At 37.8% G+C, this 20,529-nt stretch overlaps 1 long non-coding RNA gene across 1 annotated transcript; it reads left to right on the plus strand.

Moving 5' to 3' along the window:
• Positions 1 to 11,620: 11,620 nt before the first annotated feature.
• LOC149500889 (uncharacterized) lies at positions 11,621 to 13,292 on the plus strand. The gene is made up of 2 exons (XR_016324655.1): positions 11,621 to 12,071; positions 12,584 to 13,292. It is a non-coding gene; the product is annotated as an uncharacterized LOC149500889 (long non-coding RNA).
• Positions 13,293 to 20,529: the final 7,237 nt, after the last annotated feature.

Raw genomic sequence — 20,529 nt, forward strand, 5'->3', positions numbered from 1 at the left:
GAGTAGGGAGAACGAGCACGGAAGACGAACATCGTTGCAGCCGTCCATCAAGGTTAGTCACTCAAGAAAATGTTGCGATTAAGTTATCAATAGTTATTATATTATTATTGTATCTCATTCTCACTACTTTTTGATTGCCCTAGTACTATTTCCTTTAAATCTTCAATAATAGCCTCAAGTTTCCGTAAGAAAGACGAAAAGCAAGATAAATGTGTATGAACGCGTTTTTTTGAAATTAAATTGACACGTTGACTGCGTTATGCGGCTTAAAAGGCGTCATGCCGAACTGTTCTCTGGTGCGGCAGTTAAAACCACGTTCTTTCGCGCGTTACGGGAGGCCACTCCGATCCGGTGGTAGATTCTGCGAAGCACTGCTCTTGCTAGGGCCAGTGTTAGCAACACCCCGGTTTGAGCCCCGTGAGCTCACTTACATGTTAGAGCGAAGCTGAAATAGCCTCTCAAGGATATCAACATAGATAGGAAAATAAAACAGCAACACCTTGCTGCTAGTGTAATATTTTAAGTACCGTTTTGAGTGCTTGCTTGTATATTTATTATTGGCACTATTGTTAATCGTAGGACTGATGTAACATTTTCATAGTAGTTAGAAAGTTTTATGAGCAGCTAGTATTGTATAACGTTTGTAAACATGAATGAATCACCTCGTAAGCAACGACGCGACAAATCGCAAGACCTAATTACCAGGTTTCTTGTAAAACGTTTCCCTGATGCCAAATAATTATTGTATTTCTGTGAATGCTGTTCATTATTTGTACACCTGTGCTTTGTGTGGGGATATGTTTTTTTTTTTTAATTACGTTCAAGAACTTCGAAAAACAACGTTCTGAGAAAAATATTGTTTTTCGGTTTATGAATCATTCATTTTATTTTAATACTTCAATGTTTGTTGGCCTATCTGTCATTACTCTTTACCTATCTGCCGGGAGCTTCGGGCTCACGGGGCTTGGATGATAGGACTTGCCTCAGCAAATCGTTGAATCTACCGCCCGATTGGAATTGCGACCTAGTGAGAAGATCCGGTGAGAAGCTAAGCGGGAAATTGTGTATAATACGAGAATGGTTCAAGATGAGGGATATTCTGAAACAGTGTGTGGTGATCGATAGCTATCATACAACACAAGATATTTGACAGATGCCTGAATATCGCTTACGACATTTTCAAGATAAGCTTGCACATTATTTTATACAAGTTCTGAACAACAACATTCGAACCGTCGCGCGAAATTACACCAGCTCGATGGAAGATCTTCCCTTCGTTATTACTTCCAAAAGTATTTTTAAGTTTCATTTACATGAAAACAAAGTTTTTATTAATAACTAGCTGTACCCGTCCGCTTCGTTGGGCATTTAAAATTAACATTATTATTACTCACCCCCACAAAGATTCTCATCATTAACGCCCCGCGACTGGTGTAGGCAGTCCAACACTCATATCAATATTAGCCTATCCATTAAGTTGGTACATGTAGTTTTTACATGGATACCAAGTTTCAAAGCCAATAGGATGCATAGTTCAGTAGTTATAACGGAACATCCGTAAAAACCACTGTAGATTTATATATATTAATATAGCTTTGATTGTATACACGTCATAATCAAAGTAATATAGATATGATATTACTAAATCTCTGTATTATCATTAGCATCACAAGCAGCCTGAATACATATAATAGTTGTAAGTTTTAAAATACTACTATTGTTGTTTGTTTAAAGTAAGTATATTTCTTGAAAGCTGACTCACATCGTCTCCAACGTTTGACAGTGGGCACTGTAAGAAATTTACGAAAGCGTTTTCAGTAATTAATGCCTCAGAGAAACTGCTTCGTTCACAAAACGAACATTAAATCGTTTGGCGCCAGTTCTTGATGAGTCAGTGCGGGACGTCGCATGCGCTGGGATTAGCTAGGACCATCTTTAAATCGATATCTCACACCGTCGCCCTCAATGTTCCAGAATCAATTAAATTAAATCAATCAATCAATCAAAAAACGAACGCATTAATTACGCCATCCTTATTTTTCAGGGGAACAACAGCTAACGTTTTGATAAGTCACCAAGTAAAAGTGTGAATTTGGTTATTGGATTGAATTAGTTAGTGAATTACTGGTGGTAGGACCTCTTGTGAGTCCGCACGGGTAGGTACCACCACCCTGTCTATTTCTGCTGTGAAGCAGTAATGCGTTTCGTTTTGAAGGCTGGGGCAGCCGTTGTAACTATACTGAGACCTTAGAACTTATATCTCAAGGTAGGTGGCGTATTTACGTTGTAGATGTCTACGGGTTCCAATAACCACTTAACACCAGGTGGGCTGTGAGCTCGTCCACCCATCTAGCATTAAAAAAAAAATTTGTTCCTAATTAATTGCATATATTTAGAATATTCAAATGATACAATAATGTTAATTATATGATTGCAGTAGTATCAAACGGCGTTTGCAAAAAAAATATCTTCTGATAAGAATACTGGTACTATATAATTATTTTAAACAGAAATGACGCTAAATGATCTTCCGGTACATAATCTATCTTTGTTTCCTTTATAACGCGTAGCTTGGATATATAAATAGTCGTGACTAACTTTGAAAAGATATTAGACAGATCAGCACACAGCCCTGAGATCACATACTTATATCAAAAAACTGCTAGAATTGTAACCCTAGCGAACTTTTTGATACACACCAGTCGTACAGTGTATTAAGTCGACCGATTTTTCATCTATATTCGTATCGTTTACGCTTTAAAGCGCTGTAGAGTGCTAATTCTATTAACGCGCTATCGAAGCAGAATCACCGCTGCGGGTGACTCATGTTTGGTCTAAAATTGTACAATCCGTTGTCACTTCTTGATTGTGGATGCGACGCGGAGTGTGTGGCCTCGACGTAAGTTGGTGTGTTGACCATATCTTGAAAGATACCGAGAAACCTCCTGAAGTAGCACTCCCCGATATTAATGCACTTCAATCATTCAACACACTAGAGCGTGATCAGCGTTAAATCATACCCGATCCTGTGGACCGAATGGTAAACAGTCGACGTCGCCCTAAACACGTCATTATGGATCCTCCCGATCCATTAACGGTGCTTTTAAGTACCTCAAGCACCAGTCGTCGTCCTCGGCGAACCCGTCGCTCGCGACGAAAGGCTTTACGAATAAATTAACCCATAGATACAGATAACCCATAAAATTGCAGTGTTGAGTGTATCTAAGCAACAAAAAAAAATTAGGATGAAAACGTTTTTAGCGCTCCGTATATCGAAGTCCTTTGCGTTTCAAGGATATATGAGAGTGGCACGCGTTGATGTCCACGTCGTGGTCGGATAGTCGGATAGTCGGACCTTTGGATAGTCGATGGATGTTTCGGGTTTACGTCGACGGGAGATACCCCGACTGTCGCGGACAGCCGGTCCCCTGATAGACGTAGACGAATTTTCAAATCGACTGGTCGTTTATGGACCATAGAGTGAATCAAGCAATTGTTTCGTCTTTCCTGAAAAACTACTACACACAGACAACGTCCAGCATTCCCCTTACCATATCTGAAACGTAATTTTAAGTAATCTGTCTAATGTATTTTTGGTCGAAGTATCAATTAGGTACATTGCAACGGCAGCGAACGCGGATTGCGACCCATTGAGTTTCTCGTCGGATCTCCCACTGAGTATCTCGTCGGATCTTCTCAGTGGGTCGCGATTCTGATCCGGTGGTAGATTCTGCGAAGCGCTGCTCTTGCTAGGGCTAGTGTTAGCAAATTCTCTCAGATCGAGCCTGATAAGGTGGACTAGCGGCTATAGCAATTAATTAAAACGTAAATAATACTTGAAAACATTGTGTTTACTGTTTATGAGAAAATATAATACAGAATGACGCCGCACATCAAAAGTAAAAGAAAATAATACAAATTCAAATGCAGTGCATCATAGACAAGTATATGTGGACAGCATCACGACCTTCCAACAGAGCCCGTGAGCTTAACTACCTGTCCAAGCGTAGCTGGGATAGCAATTTCTTGGATTGCAAAACAGATTGTTCGCCCGATCGAAACAAACGTCAAAATGGAAAGATCGATTATTAACACACCCTAACTGTCATTTACGTACCGAAGGCAATCCGCAATCTGGGATCGGTCCTCCCAAAGATTGAACATGTTGCAAGATTGCAATCTCGATCTGTGGATTGGTTATTGGCACAGTTTTAACGAAAATAGGATTGCGTTTTCAATCTTAGATAGCTAAAAAGGGATTGAGATAGCTTATTAATTTCGGGCGTTAGGCTACCAGCGAATAGGTAGGGGGAAAAAAGCGGGTTGCCAAGTTGTGCGAACTGTTTGATTTCGTTAGTTTAAAGCATCTTCAGGCTTTACTTCGTTTACTGTAATTAATAACGGTGGTGGTATTAACCGTTCAACACCTGTGGAACCCACCCACGCCCATAAGTGTGGGAAAATAAACCACCACTTCTCGGTTTCAAAGAGTCCACTGACTTTTACTGGGACATTATTTCATACCGTCTGATCTTGTTTCATTTAAATAGATATCATTCGATTTAATTGCAATAGAGAATTAATATTTATAATAATTCGATTCTATTCCGTTCTGTTTCAACCATTTTTTGCAAACTTACAGAAGAGACCATTTAAAGTTTAAACTTTGGAAAAAATATTATAACACTTCACAAAAACTTCTTCAGCCATTTTGAATGCAATAAACTTAATTGAATTTCAATTAGAAACACCGAACTGTTGATGCTAATGCCAAATAAAACGCACTTTTAATTACAAAAAGAAATGTCGGGTATTAAGCAAAATGTCGCTTAACCCAAATATCCTTTCACCCTTCGATATGTTTATTTTGAGAAATATTCAATTTATTTAACACATAGACCTATATAGTAGGGACACGACATATTGTTCTATACGTACAATTGCTTATATAAATAGCACCCATTTTGAAGGCACATACATAAACATATATCTATCTCGTTCTTACTCAGCACTTTAACTCGCAGGAAAACAATATAACAGTATTTCAGTGCGTACATAAAATGAAACATGAATATACGTAAATATCTCCGTCTCCGTCTAATGAGGCCGAAAATCCGCCATGTTTAGCGCGCCAAATGTCATTGTCACGTCAGTTCGGCCGTCTGTTTTGGGTTGTACATTATTTATTGACTTTGATATCGATTTAATATGATTGATTAAATAAAATTTCATAATTTATCATGCTTAAAACATACAAAAATAATAATTAAAACGTATTTTATAGGATCTCAAGAAAGTCGATGCCCTAAAACTATTATCTATATGTATTTAAATTCATTATGGAGCCCTCATCCGAAAAATCCATTTTTCGGTCGGAATCTATTGATCATGACACTAATCATAAATATACCACTTTAAAATATGTCATCAAAACATATTTAGACATTCTGTTTAGATATTTCGGGAAAAAGGCTACCGACAAAATCTCTTCGGAACTATTTAAATAAAATAGTTTTATTCCGCAGTGAGTAAAACACTATTGTAAATTTGTTAAATATTTAATAATTAAGTGATTTTAGAGAGGAAGTCACAAGGAATGACGTTTGTAATTAATGAATAAATGTTCTGTAGGTGTTTTTTTTTTCACGCGGTCCCTTGATAAGTTTAAAATTTGAATCACTCTCAAGCGAAAGTGATTCAAATGGTGCGGCGCACCTTCCTTGGGGTGCGCTGCGGTAGTATGTTACGGACTTTAGAGTCAGCAAAACAATTAAAATAGATTGTAATAGTCTAAGAAAAACACGTACTCAAAATACGATAACATTTAGCATGCTAGAAATGGGCTGATGGCTTTGAACTACGCCATATCTTTGTTTTGCGACAAACGACAACTTTATAAAATCAGTGTAGCAACTTTTAAAAATCATCATATCGTTTACTTGGCAAATTCGAAGGACGAACTTGTCTTAGATTTCACCCATCTAAATCATATCATATTTGCACATAACAATATACCTACTTACTTCCCTATAAGTATAAATTCTACAAATAAATAATACTCAACAATATTTAAAATAAAATGAGCCAAGAACGTTTATCGATAAAACCTGATAACATTGAAATCTTTTGTACAGCACTAAAGCCGCCATGTTTTGTGGCCAGATGACGTCACAGTGGCACGAAATTTTGGTTGACGTTTCATTTCCATAGGTTTCCTACTTCATTGATTTAACATCGCAGCTGGCAACAATGGCAACAACGAACCCGATTGCCATACTGAAAAAAAATAAGAAAACGAAACCTTGAAGTAAAAGTCATAACGTCATTAAATTATCTGACCTAGATATTATAAATGGTGTCGTTGATTTTGATTAATAAATAACACGAATCTTACTACACGGCAGACAACTATAACCCGCATCGGTTGCGTTGGAAAAAAATGTTAATTTTATCGATTTTGCGTTGCCCTGCATGTATGTAATGTTCCCAATAAAAGTGTTATAGGTTCCAAGAGGGTTGTTCCCCTACTATATGCATGAATTCGGATTACTAATGAAAAATTATAATTTTTGAAATTTATCTTCGACTAACGTATTGTTTGATTGATTGTAAATTCTTTATTGCACAAAAACATTATACAAAGGCGAAATTAACGCCATGCAAGCATTCTCTTCCAGTTAACTCTCGTTGATGAAGTGAAAGATTCAAGAAATGCGTAGCTGTGATACTGTTAATACATGGCGATAATATAAAGAATTATAGTAGATATGAGTGAAAATAAACACTAGGTTATAATTACATTACCAAAATAAGTACATAGATAGACATACATACATACAAAATACATAGACAAAAAATACATATATCAAATAAAATAAATTATATAAACCACAATATACCACAAAACAATCAAGCGATCTGTGTTTTGAAAAAGACATGATGTACTATCGCTTTCAAAATAACAACTGGACGTGCTTCACGAAAACTCGTTGTATGAAGTAATTTTTAATATTTTTAATATTAAGAGGGTTAATTGTTTTTAAATAAATAATAATAAAGAAATGGCAACAAATCACGCACGGTCATCTGGGCCCGAATTAGGATTTCCTGTGATAAAGGTACCAGAAACTGACAAACATAGTTAGATACGTTTCTTACTGGTGGCAGGACCTCTTGTGAGTGAAATGAATATTTAAAAAAAATGTAATATATAAAAAAAAGACATGCCCGCTGAGTTTGTTCTTCTCAGGACGGAGGCTAGTTTTTGTGAACTGGCGGTAGTTCTTTTTGACGTTCAACAAGTATATACTTTCATTTATGTTGAATAAATTTTTTTTGATTTTGATTTTTGGTTTTAAGTCCGATGTGGGAATCGAACCCACGACCCTCAGTGCAACAGTAAAAGGCGTTTACTGCAGGACCACCAAATCAATTAGTCAGTTTATGTTCTTTTTTATTTTTATATTTTATATTGCTAAACTATATCAAAGTAGAATTGTTATGATTTTTATTAAGCCCCGTTCCCCATTTAAGGGTTAATGAGTTTGTATTTCGTGCAACTATACTTAATTAAACATGAGCGTGGGAACCAATGTATCAGGCAAAGGGGAGGTCTGCGGCAGCCTTCTAAAAATATAGGTATGAATTTATGTCTCTTTTGTGTTTTCTGTAGAATAACTTTCTGTATTGTTTGCGAATTGTACTCTACTAGTTTTTATTGCCTTAGAAGGCGGCCACGCGGTAAGTTATTACTAATGCTCATGGGCGTGAGCAACGACAGGAGCATGGCTGAACCACTCCAAGGCGCTGCCCCCAGTAATTTGAATATTGCTTAAAGGCATCCCATGAGGTCTTTGTTAAAAGTGTGATCATGATGATGGTACTCATTTATACAGGAGAATTTGTAAGTTTTTTGTTTTCCTATCTAATCGTTGGTAGCCGCGTTAAGGGTCCAACTACGTGCGCTTTGATAGATGAGCTCACAGGGTTAAGCCTAGAAGGACTTGTTAACACTAGCAGTAATAGTATGCATTCTAAACGAAAATAATAAGCGTGTTTAGGGCAATCCTAAACATAAAATTTTATTTGATTGTTTTTAAATGTGGGAACACACTAATAAGTATGGCAACAGAGTTAGTTGCAGTTGCATAAAAAATCTGGTCGTAAGCGCACGTGTTGTAGATTAAGAAATAAAAATCCTTCGCTCTGAATCTAGTTTTTATTGAAGCTAGCACACAAAAATAGTCCACGCTCTAAACAGCATATTGGCGTAGTAACGTTATAGGCGTTGTGGTTTCGGGTGCAATTCTAATACAGCCTGTGTTTCTATTGAATCTTTTTCGAGTTATGAAAGTATTTTTGTCGAGTCGCCGTCCCGTGGTAGGGGTCGCTCCAGACCGAGGGCGGAGGCGCCACGTCGACGCGACACTCCCGGCGCCGCGGCGCCTGTCACCCTGCGATACTCTCTATATGGAAAACTCTTCTATTTTTACTTTAAAGCGCTCTTTGTATATGATATCACATATATGGCGTAACGGTTCAAAACACCGCAAGACCTTACTGGTCTAGCTGGTGCATCGGCCTCCTGTGAGCCTCTACGAGTAACCACCGCCCTGCCTATTTCTGCCGTGAAGCAGTAATGCGTTCCAGTCGGAAAGGTTGTGCAGCCGTTGTACTATAAAAACTGAGATTTAGAACTCGTGTCTCGAGGAGAGTGGCGAGATTTATGTTATTGACGTCGATAGGTCCTGGTAACCCCTGGGGGGCCGTGAGCTTGAACACCCATCAAAGATTGGTTTTCGTTCAGCTATTTTAAAAAATCAAATAATTCATTGATAGTTCATTTGATTTATCAATAGGAAACAATGATAATTATAGTAATAATATTCCGTCTGCATACTCCGCACTTCACAATTAGCATTTCTCTAATTGACATTTCCGTCATTTTTATTGCCCTATCCTCAACCTTCTCATCATTATGTTCATTTGTTTAAAACACTTGATGAGCCAATGGATAACGCAACGATATTCACCCTGAGACATAAATTCCATGTTTTGATTGTTTAGACCCAAATTGATACGCATGACTATTTAGCGTTTCCTGCCTATTCCTGATTACTGACTACAAACGTGGCGCACTTTGGTGTTGTCTGAAAGCGTGTCCAATTCCGCGCATAGCAAGTAGGTATCTAATCACGCAAAACTTATAAATTTCGCAAACGTTCGTGAGCACGTCTTTCGTTTTTCGGTACCGAAATATTAACTTCGGTAATTTTTTTTTTGTTATTGCATAAATGCGTGGACGAGCTCACAGCGCACCTGGTGCCAAATGGTTACTGGAGAGCCCATAGACATTTATAACGTTAATGTGCCACCCACCTTGAGATGAAGTTCTAATGTCTGAGTATAGTTACAAAGGCTGCCCCACCTTTCAAGCCGAAACGCATTACTGCTTCACGGCAGAAATAGGCGGGATGGTGGTCCCTACCCGTGTAGACTCACAAGAGGTCCTACCATCAGTAATTGCGCAAATTATAATTTTGCGGGTTTGATTTTTATTACACGATGTTATTTATTATTTCAGCGCGGAAGTCAATCGTGAACATTTATTTTCAAATTAATACACGATTCCAGGATTTGAATTTCGGCTTGCCCATTATAAGTACATGCTCGAATTAGGAAAAGATAAAAACCCTGTACAAATGATACCGTTGGTTGTGTGCCGTGTGGCTTACAAGTAGCTAGCTCCCTTTATAACTGTTGCATTGTGGTAGATGAGAGTGGACTGTATATTTTATTTGTTTTGGTATATTTATTAGTCCATAGGTGACAAATTAAAGATATATGATTTTTAAGAAATATGAAATCGATGTGTCGCCCTTGGCGGCTGTAATTGAAAAGGGGGAAGTGTCATGACGGACGTCGCTCGTTGACACTTATGACGTTCCGAATTCAAACAATAACTCTATGGAAATTGAAAAAAACGATTTGTGCGATCAGGACTAACTGAATCTCGAACAACTTCTGTTTGCAAACACACATGAGACAAATGTTCATTCGTTCAGTCTCGGGGCCTCATCGCGACCGCAGATTCAGTAGAAAACCGCAAAATCACATATTTGTATTCAGCACAAAACGCTATCAATAACAAAACATGCTTTATAAACCATACGTCTGGTAAAACCCAACCAACGATTGTATGCAAGGTCCAGTTTATGATGACCTCCATTGATAGCGCGCGTCGTCGATGCGTTGAGCATATTTATAAAATATTTACTTCAATCTATTTATGGTTTTGGTCGTTAGTTACTATATCCACAAAGTTTTTAGTACCTTTGATAATATGCTGTGTTTTTGACCACCATCAGATGAACCATATGGTCATATATCCCTATGCCACCGATGCCAATAATAAAAACACTTCAAGATGTATCACTGCTCTATATATAAAGTGTATTATCTGTGGTCACTGTGTCTTCAGTTAGGACGGATATTCCATCAACCTCAGTTTTTCTTAAAAACAATGTCCATAAATACGTACCTAACGCCCGTGAAGATGATCAACATTAAGAAATCTATCGATGCTTTGGATTCCATAATAAACAATATATTTAAAATCCTTTTAAACATATTAAACAATACATTAAAAAAACCAACATGCCCTGAACTTCTGGGTACACACATGCAAAAAAAACTGCACCGTACAACTTTTTAAATTAAAATGAGTTGGGAATATGAGATTCTCAGTGTTAGGATGTAAGACTAAAATTAAATACATTATTATGTGTCATCAACGTATCGATATTCTAGAGGACTTACATCAATAAACCAGTTAACTTCCCTCTAAATAACAATATTTCTGGTATTTATTTATTCAATATTTTACCTAATTAACAACGGGTGGACGTAAAATATCTTCCTATTTCTTTTTCGGTTAAGGCAAGTTGTAACATAAGCGATTTAATAAAACCCAAGAAGGATGGGCCAAGACAAAATGGTTAGTCATTACGCGTATTGCAAAAGTCTTACTTGAATGAAAGTGAGCCACAGTGAGTGAGGATTCGATTCAAAATGTACGAAAAATATACCAAGATGTGTACATATTCGTAAAGGAAAACATTTCGTCATTTTTTCAAGCGGATCATGGGAGCCATGCATTGATAAGGTTCGTCATATCGATTAGAGTTTAAACTAAAATCAAATAGTTAAGCGGTCACTAATGATAAACTCGTCATTTTAATTACAATTGAATTATTTCGGTCTTTAAAAGATCACGAACTTTTTTTTCAAAATGGCTGCTCAAAATCAACAGCTGTCGTTTTGTATCAAACTCTGTGATTTTTTTTAAGGAATTTTATGACGTGGTAACTGAGACCTTTAGGTCATGTCTTATTTTAATGTATATTCATATTTTTATGAAAAATGATATTATGGAGTGAAATGAAATGAAGATGATTAATTCGAGACATTAATCAACTGGGATGAAATTAAATGAGATGACATGAGATGAAATATAATCTCAGTAAAATGGTGGTCATTTACTAAGATTCAAACTCTGTGAATAGATAAATCTATATCTACCCGCTACTGATTTTTTATTTCATGTTGAAGTTACTAAGTTTTGTTTTTAATTCGAACAACGAATAATATTAAGGGCTTTTCGATTAAGCTTTAGTTTTATCACCGGACTTTTTAACTTAACGATAACAATTACTGACAACAGTGCTTTTTTTTCCGTCCCTATTCTAGTGATCTCCAGGGGTCATACTAAATTCACCAAGAGAGTAGATGAGCTCACGGAGCTCTGACCTGAGACGTTGCTAACACTAGCCCTAGCAGGAGCAGTGCTTCCCAGAATCTACCACCGTATCTGAAACGCGACCCACTGAGAAGATCCGGCGAGAAACTCAGTAGGTTAATTTACTCTCCGAGCCCTTCGTCGCAAGCGACGGCTTCGACGAGAACACTGACCAGTGCTTGAGGTACCTAGAAGCAACGTTAGTGGATCGGGAGGATCCGAAATGATGTGCTTAGAACGACGTGACTGTTTACCATTCGGTCTGCAAGATCGGGTATGTAGTTACCGGCGGCCACGACGAGTGGGCTATACAGTGACATCAACCGATCATATTTAAAACTTATATTTTACTATTAAGCCTACTACCACAAAAACTATAAAGTATTCGGACGTCTGAAATAATATGATCTTTAAAAAAAGCGAAATAAAACACTACAACTAGTTTTAATTATGTCTACGACTCGCCAAAACCGAGAAAATACTGTTATAATCCGACCAATGAGTAAAGCATGTTATCTTATCTGTCTAACACTAAGCAGAAGACAATTAGAATTCGTCTTTCATTCTTCGCGCCTATGAGTATGAAACCGTTGTTGATCTCGAAGACAAAGAATTGCTTACGAATTCTGCTGTACTTAAAGATAATAAATACTTCTAACAATGCTCTTAGCACGCATTCATTACCATTGGTTTTCGCGTGTTAGATTATAAATTATTGATGGAAACATTTTTCTTATGTTTCACTGTACTGATTTTTTTTAGCTGTTGTTAATATGTATATTTTAGGTCTGGAGCAGGCATGACTTCCGATTTGAAAGGTGGGAAAGCGGCTATACCATTTTATTGAGACTTTGACATCATACCCCCAGATGGATAGCAGACTCCGAGTTGTGAAGTCTTACTACGTACTACAACAAAATATATATAGAAATTTAATACGATTTTTTTTGTGTTTTTTTACTTTTGGAACAATTAACATTTTCGATTTTCTAAGAATTTTGCTTATTCACGTAATTGATGTGCATATCAGCCAGTTCATAATAACTGAGATAAAATTGTTGAATTCTACAATGCTTCATGTTGGTGCTAAATTAAATAAAATAAAATATTATCAACTCATTAATGAAAGGACATGATTTACGTATAATTTCATAAACTATTATTTTCTATAAACTTTAAGGCTCATCCAAGTTTATGTAGCATCAGAATACTATAAAAGTCACAAGAGGGAGAGCTCAAGATATAATGGTTATTTTAAAATGCGGCTTGCACAAGCAATGTGTGTCCAGTGAAAGCGACCTCAATTCACGAGTGTGTTCCGAAACTTGGAAATTCACTTGACGCTGTGGAAAACAACTTAATCTCATGCGTTATTGAACGTTAATAATAACTGTTATAATTTTTATTTTTACGTACAATTAGTTCGTTTTACCATGTCAATAATTATGTCAATAATCTTAACAAATCAAAATAAATTTGTTAAAAAAAAAGGTTATAATATTGTATTTTTATTTTATTTTTTGTTTGAGTATCTTAATTTTTAATTGCTCTGAGTAAAATTACCTCAAATAACCACGTCGTAATATGTAATTTTCTTTTCATCATTTTTCTATCTGTGGCGACCTTTATCTCGTAGATGTCCATGAGCTCCGGTAACTATTTAGCACCTGGTAATAGGCCGTATTGTCGCTCGCGCCTAAGCAATCAAAGAAAGGCACAAATAATAAACGCGAAATTAAACCATCAAAGTGGCTTTAATTGGCAACTCGCAAAAATCGAGGCCGATACTAAAATAAAAGTTTTATTTATTTACTAGCCGTACTCGCCCGCTTCGCTGGGCATTTAAAATTAACATTATAATTTATTGTTATTATTATTAGGGAGTCCAACACTCATATAAATATTAGCCTATCCATTAAGTATATGTATTTTCTACATGGATACCAAGTTTCAAGTCAATCGGATGCATGGTTCAGTAGTCATAACGTAACATCCGTAAAAACCACTGTAGATTTATATATTAGTGTAGATTAGGGAAGGATTACTGGTGGTTCGAAGGCTTTTCTAGTTTCAGCAAGACAGTTGGGCGAGCTAAGGTTCAGCCAGGAAGGGTAAAATTTGTCAACAATGTGGCCCGAGCGCCTCCGAAGGAAACCTGACAACTCAAGGGCAGCTACTTCGAGAATGCGCAATAACATACGATCTATTCTCTCTACTCTTCGTGATTTTTAGAAAACGAGCTAGTTAATATTTTTTTGGTACTTTTTTATGTTTGAGAGATTACTGGTGGCCCGGAGGCCTTTCCAGTTTTACCAGGACAGGTGGGCGAGCAAGGGTTCAACCAGGAGGGGTGGGATTTGCTAACAGTTACCTGAGCGCCTCCAATGGAGACCTAACAACTCAAGAGTAGCTGCTCCGCGAATGAATCTACTAACGGATCGGAATCGCGACTCGCTGAGCTTAGGCTGATGTTTAGGGTTGCACGACGAACTCTTCGTCATGTTCGACGAGTACGGTTACCGGGATATCTACTCCTAGTGTTAGAGCTAAAGGTATCTGATGCAAGGGTTATTGGATCTGATGGATCCGTAAGAACGTGTCTAGGGCGTCGACAGTTACTGGCTCCTGTGTGATCAGGATTCGGGGAGTAGTCAGCGGCGGCAACGATAAGATTATCATTTTGGCACCTGGATATCTATATCTCATTCTTTCTTATACTTATATATATGTACTCGTCGAACTCGTCAAAGAGTACGACGTGAAACCTAACACGTAGCACGAGCCCGTTGAGTTTCTCGCGGAATCTTCACACCGCGACACCGGGTTCGACGAGAATGATGACCGGATCAAGTCACGGTGTTATATAAACTTTCATGTCAAAACATTTCCTACAGTTCGTAAAAAATAAATAAACATACGATCAACAAAGTTGCCAAGTAAATAGGGGGGTTGAATACAGGCGGAGTTAACCTTTATGAAAGTTTACAGAAGACCTAGTTTTGCTTATCGCGTTTTGGGTCGATCACCTTGACCTGCGCCGTTTCTTGACGACGTATGTGTATGACCTTTCGTTTATTATCCTACTAAGTTGAGAACTCACCCTGTTTGATCAAAACATGGAGCGTGATGCTGTCTCTCATAATTCATATTATTAAATTATTTTTCTTCAACAAATCAAGAAGATGTAGTTTCTTGTTGAACCCGTCGTTAGCGACGAAGGACTCGGCGAGTAAGTTAACCCACAGACACATCCCAGTAAGTTTCTCGCCGGAGCTTCTCAGTGGGTCGCGATTCCGATCTGGTATTACAAAGCACTGCTCTTGCTAGGGCTACCGAACTCTTTTAGGCTGAGCCCGTGAACTCATCTACCCGTCAGGGCGTAGCTGGAATAGCCCCATAGGCTAAGAGCGAATAAGTAGAAAAAACACAAGGTACCTACGATCGATGTTATGTTTGTTTCTTTTTTGTTTTTTCCCTACCGTTTCGCTGGTGGCCATAGAGTTAGTGCATATTTTAACTTATTAACTCCATGCTGGTGGCCTAAAGGACTATTCCAGCTTCGCGCGTATGTATGTTTCTTAGCATAGAAGACTGCAAGAGAGCTATAGGTCCATATCTCTCGCACGTCCGCGTTAAATAGGCGTTATCACAAACCCATCATGCGTTTAATTCGTCATTTTAACTTATTAATTAACAAATGATTTTATATTATTAGTATTTTAGATTTCTATTATAGAAAATGAAGCATCTTAACGATTTTGTTCCACATCGAAGTCACGACCACGATTTATGTTTGCGACTCGCACCAAAGAAAGTAATTATGAAATACGTTTTGGTCGACACAAAAAAGTTTTAAATCACTCCAGGAATGTGACGCTTCTTTTTCTCCTTTATCGACACAGTTGAATTATATGGCAGTATGTTCATTATTATTCTAAAATGTTATATACGCGTCCTATCGTAGGAAACAGGGGCATTTAAGATGTGATTCAAAAAAGATATCATTGCATAAAAATCATTATAAAAACACAACCATCTTTTTACTTGCGATGCACGTAATGGAACATCAATTAAAGATCAACTGACGGGGATATGACTGACTGCTTGCTATCTTTAAGGCTAACGAAACCTAATCGTCAAGTATTTTTGCACGACTCAGTAAATGCAAAGTATTTTTTGTTCTCTTTTTAGTAATATTTTATTTTTTATATCAGCTTCAGGACTAGTTTACATTCTTTCAGTGTCTTTCAAGCTTACTGAGGAATGTAATCAATCACTTTTTTTGCCTACTTACCTGCCAGTAGCTATTCTGGGTTTAATTTAACTAGGAGGCGATCTCAGGAGGCTCAGCCTAAAAGAGTTTGCCCTATCGAGAGCAGTGCTTCGCTGAATCTACTACTGGATCGGAATCGCGACCGACCAAGAAGATCCGGCGAAAAACTTAGTAGCTTGTATCCATTGATTAAACTACACGTCGAATTCTTGACAGTGACCAGTAATTAGATTCCTAAAAGCGCTGAGAGTGTATTCAGAGGCTCCGAAAGCATTTGTTTAGGGCGATTAAGACGTCATTAATTGATCCCACTTCTGTATTGTGTAATGTGCGTATTTGATATTGCCGAAAAACATTCTGCGGTTTACAATTTTCTGCTACACGTATTGTTATATAATTGTTATCGCGCTCTTGAACTCTGACGTTATTATATAAGATAGTGCGCTCTCTATCTACATTGAAACGCATACAATTTCCACATTTGTGAACAGATTGTGAATTTTGTTTTAGTTTATTACACTTCTTCCTGTATATTTGAATCTGTCTGCATTATTGAAACGTCTTCTTCTTCTTCTTAGTCGAATACTTCATTGCTGAAGGTCGTGTCCCTGAAAGCCCTTCGTGGCTCTTTGTACCATCAGCTTCCATTTGCTTTGGTTTTCGGCTTCTCTCAGGGCGTTCGCAACAGAGAGTCCAGTGAGCGCAGTTATCTGATCCGACCAACGGCTTGGTGGCCGGCCGGCGGGTCTTTTCCCTTCTACCTTGCCCACCACAATCAATCTTTCAAGGTTGTCTGGTGGCCGCCGAGCAATGTGACCAAAGTAACTAAGAACCTTCTGGTAGCAAATCGTCGACAGTCTCGTTTCTATACGAAGTTGCTCGAGGACCTCCTTTACGATTGGTGGTTTCAGCTACCGCTTAGCTTCAGGTACGCCATAAGCTACGGTTTCCTACTAACGGAATAAAAACGAATATTCATGTTATCAGAGTCTAGCGGTATCACTGTATCTCACTGGACTGTATATTCTGCTGTTACGGTTTGTGGAGTTTTGTTTAATATATTTTCAGCTAGTTTCATGCCATCGAAGTTCAAGCCTTGTTTTTACAAATATCTCACTAGCTGCTTTAATTTTAATCTGTGTCGTGAAATATGATTACAAAAGAGGAATGCCTCACGTGCACAAAGAATTTCGGATTTACAGCTTTACTTGCAAGCGAAAATAGACTTTAAGTTCGATTTAGAATGTGCTATTATTGCACATCAAGCGACGAACCTTAAAAAGTAAAGAAAATATTGACTCACACTTCAAAATGTCGGCTCAATCATAATGTTCACCCTGTTTTTTCCCACTCCTAAAACCGTCACTAGAGAGCGCTGTAATACGCAAATCCGTTGTCATGATACCCTTGTCATAAGTGACACTGTATCCTAGATTATTGATTTTTTACTTTAATATACAAGTTTTTCTAATCCAAGTTTATTTTAATAATCATCCCTCGGAAAGTCGAACATGGTCCAATACGAGCCAGATAAGAAAACAACTAATGATAAACAACAATTTTAAGTGCAAAGAATGTTACAAACCGTAATTAACACAAAACTATTTCGTTGCTAAGTACTAGTGAATGTGAAGAATGGGCCCGGACAGTTATATTAAAAAACCGATATTCAAAATAAGATATTTAAGGCAAAGATTAATTTCAAAAAGTCACCTGCGTCTAGAATAACAAGGGAATATATCGAAACGAGATTGCAATTATTGGAACAACACTGGTTAGTTTGAAGAAAATCACCAGAATGTTATATTGGGATGCGAAAATAACGAATATAGCTATTAAACAAAAGGTACAATAACAAACGTTACATCGCGAACAGCATTCTGGCCAGGCTGGTGGGCCAAAGGGCTTTATCTTCAGAGTCATCCAACGGTGTTAAACAAATACTCGATACGACAAATGATTGCTTGCACGCTTTATCTAACCTTGGTATACCTGTATCGACATGGGACATCCTGATTATATATCTCATCACAATAAAATTGGGTAATGAATCCCAGAAACAATGGGAACAAAAACTAAGCGAACAGGCTGATCGATTGCCTACACTAAGCGAGTTCCAATCATTCCTGGAATCAAGATATCGAGCACTCGAGTTTTTAGAACCAAACCAAAGAAGAGAGTTTAGAGGCAAAGATGCAGCGGATAAACCGAAGGTGTTCAGCGTGACGACGTCTGTATCCTGCCCATTCTGTTCGGGACATCACTTGCTTTATCAATGCAAGAAATTTGTACAAGAAGCCATCGGGAATCGCCGGGACTTCATCCAGAAGAGAAAACTGTGTTTCAATTGCTTCGGAGCTAACCATTCGGTAACACAGTGCAAACGACGCACGGCTTGTCGGTGCTGTGGCCAACGTCATCACTCGCTGCTGCACCAGGAAGGCGGCACTCACAATCCGACCCTGGCGGGTCCTAGTCAGCCCACTAATCAACAGCGGGAGCCAGCACAAGAACCGCAGGCAGCGGATCACGTGGAGCGTGTTGTCAGCCATTTTTCTAACAGTGAAATGAGATCAAGTAGTCAAGTAATGTTAGCTAGCGCATTAGTTTATGTATCCAACAAGGGTATGTATCACACACTTAGGGCATTGTTGGATCAGGGCTCTCAAGCCTCGTTTATTAGTGAACACGCAGTTCAACTTTTGCAGCTTTGAAGGTTGCCAGTTCTAAGTACCATATCTGGTTTAGGAGGAGAAAAATCTAGTATTTCAGTAAAACATATGGTTCAATTTAAAGTACAGTCCACATATAACTCTTTTAGCTATCCCGTTCAAGCCTATGTTTTAAACTGCCTAACATCCACTCTTCCTTCACAGAAAATTCAATTACAGGATTGGCCGGAATTGTTGCAATTGCAGATGGCTGATCCAGGATATGGTACACCAAGCAATATAGATCTTCTACTGGGCGCTGATGTGTATGGTCAGGTTTTGTCAGAAGGCATATTGAGAAATCCACCTGGAACCTTGACAGCTCAAAATACACAGCTGGGATGGATCCTGTCGGGACGAGTTTAAGTTAGTGGGGATACTCCTTACATTATTAGCGCACATACCCTTGACAACTCAATCAATGATTTGCTGCGTCAGTTCTGGGAGATTGAAACTGACTAGCATCATCCACTTTTATCCAAGGAAGAAGAATCCTGTGAAAGATACTTTGAATCCACTACAACTAGGGACAGTTTGGGTCGTTATGTTGTAGGTCTTCCTTTTCGCGACAACAATCCACTTGCTCAAGAAGAAACTTGAAAATAATCCATTCTTGAAGCAAGAATAATCCAAGGTAATAAATGTAGCCACCTGGCTATGAATCATATAGAAGTAATTAATGACAAACAAGAAGCTGCTAAGCCAGGATGCGTTTATCTACCTCATCATGCAGTTGGTTGTTCGCGAGGACAAAAGTACAACGAAGGTCGGCGTTGTTTTCGACGCTTCGTGTAAGGGTACCAGCGGCAAGTCATTGAACAATGATTTATTGGTAGGTCCAAGGCTTCAACCAGAGTTACGACACATAATTATGAAATGGCGTACTTATCCTATATGTTTCGCAGCGGACATAGTTAAGATGTATCGAATGGTCAAGGTCGTACCAGAGCATACTGACTTCCAGATAATGTCACAAGGGTACTATCAAATGTAAGAAATCTAAAATTGTAAGACCAGTCTCCAAACTTTGCATTTTGCCTATCGCTTTTAAACATTACTTACCTGAATAACTGTAGATATTTCATGCAATGTATGTAATTTAAATGTATCTTTGGATGCATCAGCTATTAAGTATTTTGTTATTGTTTAGTTGTAAGTAAGTACGAACTGTTTAAAAGCAACCCTTGACTGAACTTTGTCGTTATTATGGTTTCTTTAATGTGTAAGTTTATATTTAGTTCATGTTGAGCAGTTCTTTATTGATTACTATTAGATTAAGATGTTACGGTTTCATGGAGATGTTAATTGTACATGTAAAATTTGATGGCCTCATTGTTGGCTATGAACTTTTGTAGTTCATGGTGGGCGGAATGTTCACCCTGTTTTTTCCCACTCCTAAAACCGTCACTAGAGAGCGCTGTAATACGCAAATCCGTTGTCATGATACCCTTGTCATAAGTGACACTGTATCCTAGATTATTGATTTTTTACTTTAATATACAAGTTTTTCTAATCCAAGTTTATTTTAATAATCATCCCTCGGAAAGTCGAACACATAATTTGACAAATGTTATAGAATGTGTTTTTTTTGTTTTAGTGCGTTTTGTTATTTTAAGTATGGACTCTTCTTCAATTTAAAATGCGTACATATACCTACAGGTAGCATTATTTTTTTTTTCCTATCTAAGCTGATGGTCTTGAGAGATCATATCAGCGTTACCGGGCGAGTAAATGAGCTCACGGGGCTC

Source organism: Bombyx mandarina, chromosome 19 (genome assembly GCF_030267445.1).
Source record: "Bombyx mandarina strain Sakado chromosome 19, ASM3026744v2".
Classification (NCBI taxonomy): Eukaryota; Metazoa; Arthropoda; class Insecta; order Lepidoptera; family Bombycidae; genus Bombyx; species Bombyx mandarina.